This window comes from Alexandromys fortis, unplaced genomic scaffold (genome assembly GCF_014885135.2).
Source record: "Alexandromys fortis isolate MF-2015 unplaced genomic scaffold, M_Fortis_MF-2015_v1.1 scaffold_2_1_26212458, whole genome shotgun sequence".
Lineage (NCBI taxonomy): Eukaryota > Metazoa > Chordata > Mammalia > Rodentia > Cricetidae > Alexandromys > Alexandromys fortis.
Genome location: NW_026067930.1, coordinates 20282542 through 20286306, shown reverse-complemented (window position 1 = coordinate 20286306; position 3765 = coordinate 20282542). Strand labels below are relative to the sequence as shown.

General features: G+C 36.5%; 1 pseudogene; it reads right to left on the bottom strand.

Annotated features, from left to right (window-relative positions):
* Positions 1-1658: 1658 nt before the first annotated feature.
* On the bottom strand, positions 1659-2343 carry LOC126503504 (26S proteasome regulatory subunit 7-like; annotated as a pseudogene).
* Positions 2344-3765: the final 1422 nt, after the last annotated feature.

Genomic DNA, 3765 nt, shown 5'->3' with positions numbered 1-3765 from the left:
TTAACTCTATTTTTTTTTTTTTTGCTAAATGATCATGTTGTTTTGACACTTGGAAGACATTAACACTTTCAAGTGGTTTAGATGAGATGGGTCTGCGGACTTCCTTTACTTCATCATATCCTAGTATTATGGTAAAGGCATGTATTTTACTTTCATACATTTCTCGGTGATCCCATTATTATACTGTAATTATTCCTTCAAGACAGAAACCAAGTTCCACGACCCAGTAAGGGACTATTTTACATCATCTAGAACAATGAATCTGCAGCATGTGACTGTCAACTGCAAACTGAAGTTCCTCAAGGGGCTCACCATAGCATCTGTAGTCCCATTTTAAAATTTTAATTAGGAAAGTCTCTCTGTTTCTCCCCTTCTCCCTTTCTCTCTTACACACACACACACACACACACACACACACACGCACGCACGCACGCACACACACACACACACACACACACACTTTAACCTCAGTTCTTTTTGAAATGAAGCTTGCTTCCAGTAGTACCTCTATCTTCACAAATGGCTAAATGGATTATATAATTGTGTAAATTGTATTGACTTCATTTTTTTTCTGATTTTATAGAAAAATATAGGGTTTTAAAGTGATGGTTTATAACTTAAAAATCTTAAGACAGATTTAATCATTTGAAACTTGATTATGAAGCCTAAAAATTTTAATTAGTACCAATGCAAGTGTAGCCATTTTATTGAACACTATACTATGTATGTCTGACAGCATTTTCAACTTACCCCATTAGATACTTTTCAACTATTTGCAGTGTTGAAATTATTATTGTTTTCATTTTGCAGAAAAGGAAACTGAAACTCAGCAGAGCTAAAAAACTTGCTTTAAAAATTAATGGAGATGCAGTTTTATCAATACTCGAGTTCCTTTTATCTATCTTGTTATGTCATTGGTACCAACTGTCCAGTATTTGCAAAAAATTATTCTGGATTCTACTGCTTTTTACTTCTTTATTTGTTAGCTTGTCTGCTTAAAGTTTTAAACCACTGTAATTTTTTTGAGGTGACAAAAAGGGATACAGATGCAGGATTTCAATACAGGAAGTCTGTTTTCACTCACAGCCTCTGGAGTTCAGTTTTATGTCTTGTGTCAGAGAGTAGTGATGAATTTGGTATGAGAGTTGCTGATTTATGTCTCTAAAGATATCCTACTCTAAAACTTTTTGCCCCTTTGGGATTTCAAACATACCAGTCTCTGTGGATAAATCTCCACACCAGTGTTACTTGGACACAGTTGGGCTAACAACTGCAACCTAATGTATCTTTCAACATTCATTGAGTGAACATGGATCCTAAAGATGTGGGTTGGACCCCTCTAAATCTGGCAAGCTAGATTCAATGTTTCTGTCCAATCTTGTGGGCCTCATCAGTGCTGAGTCCAAAGTACCAGGTTGGTTAGTGGCCATCTGGTCTTCGATGTGTCTTCAAGGGTTGAAACCATCCAGCTGCTTATTCTCCACACCTCATTGCCACCTACAGCACAGTTATCACTCCACATGAGTTTCACATAAAAAGCAGTTATTTTGTTGTTGTTCTGGCTATTTCAAAAAGCTCAGGAATATTTGGACCACCTGACTGATGTGATTCTGTATGGCCTCAGACATGAAACTCTAATCAGGAAAGATTGAGTTCTATTAAACAACTGAACTAGCACAAAGGGTCTTGCCTATGCCTGGAGGGACCAAACAGCACCACACCCTTCAGAGCCTCCATTCTAGGGCTAATGGACCTCTCTACATGTGGTAGAGGCATTTCAACCACTTCTTTCAATTTCTCAGTTTGTTCCTTATGGCTTCCAACATCACTTGCATGTGACATCGTGTTGTCCTCCTCCTGCATCATAGGTAAATCTTAGCAGGCAGTGAAATGTGAATTTGGTATTTATTCCTGTTCATGCCAACTCTAATCCATTCTTCAACAATGAGGAACTGTCACTAAATCACTGACAGCCACCACAAACTTGACAAACTGCACTGCTTCATTTGGATAATGTGCTTTGGGTCCTCTGAATCAGCATTGATTATCTTCATATACTTCATAACCAATAAAGACTGTTTACTCTGAAGTGTCCATTTATCTGCAGCCAAATGCCAGAGGACAGTTGTAGCATCAGACTCTACTACCACTAAGCTAAGCTGTTGAATATCATCCTCAATCTCTTTGATATGCCTAAATACTCTGACCTTAAAATTTCAACAAGGCAACTGTCTCCTCATCCAGAGCTCATACAGCCATGCGATCTTTCTCATCCTCTTTGATTTTCTGCTGGTCGGCATCTTAGTAATCTGGCATTTTAGGAGCCACAAGTGACTCAGTGTCCCTGTGTTTATGCAATACCTACCTCTCTTCCAATGGTGTGTGGTTTACTTTAATACAGTTAAAGAAAAATGACTTCTACAGATGATTACAAAGCTCATTGTTTAACGGAATACATTGCTCTATATACTCAGCTATCAAAATATGACATAGTTTTATATCATACACAAAGTTAAAGAAGACTTATTCTATCTGAAAAAAGATAATCTATCTGTATGCTATTGAAATAATGACATTAGACATTTGGCTACAATGTTCTTCATAAACCTTTATGAAGCCTCATTGGCTGATGAACTAGAAGCATTGCTTCTAAAGATAAACTTTGACACAAATCTCAAAGATAATATTAATTTAGGCTGCAGTGTGGGCAGCTATAATATTTATGTCACAAAGTTAACTTAGGATATGTTTATTGTATTCTGTTTTTGTTTAAGTGATTCTGTGCTTAGTTCTACAAATTTTATATACTTTTTTCCTGAAATGTTTCAATTTCTAGGCCTGAGATGATAATGTTCCCTAAGCAATTAGAAAGTATTTTATATTTTGAAATGGTTCATGACTTCCCAATCCAAAAGAGTTTCTTTAGGCATTTTGTTTATTTTGAGCTGTAAACATCTAAGAAAAACAGTTGTAGAGAAGGACTCTAACCTGCTCTCCTCTGCATAAAAACTGACCTCAAAATCCCCATGAGAAAGTTTCTCCATATACCCAGAAAGAGAAGAACACCTTTCCACCAAATGTTGAAAATCAAGTGAGAAATGAACCTGCAGAAGAAAACTGAAATAAGTCTCATTTTCACTATTTTCCTCCCACAAATGTCCTGGTCACTGTCTATGTTTTCAACACATGTGTTTTATTGAAAATAATTTTTATAGAATATATTTTGATTTCTGTTTCCTCTCTCCCAATTCTTCTAAATCCTCTCCACCTTTTCACCCACCCAAATCTACTTCCCCTCTCCCTTCCTCCCTCTCTCCCTCTCTCTTTCTCTCTCATTCTTTTTTTCTTTATTTGTCCTTAGAAGATAAAAAAAAACAAAGAAAAGAAGAATTGAAAACCAAAAAATACAAAACACTCATATCAAAAGCCATGAAAACCCAAAATTGAAAACCACAATATTCAAGCTCCTCCCAAAGCAGTTAAACAAAAAACTATATAAATGCAAAAAGCAATATAAGACAAAACATCTATAAAAATTCCTTTGAGTTTGTTAGGTGTAGGGCCTGTATTTAGTATACAGTGAGACCCCAATTGGAGAAATTGCTGATTTGAGAAAGCTTCTGGGTAATGGGTGGGAACCTGTGTTATTCCTCCCTCTCAGCACCTGGAACCCATCTTGCTTGAACATGTACTATTCCTGTGTATGCTGCCAGAGGCTCTATGAGTTTATATGGTGTCAGTCCTTTTGTGACTGGAAGACAAAGT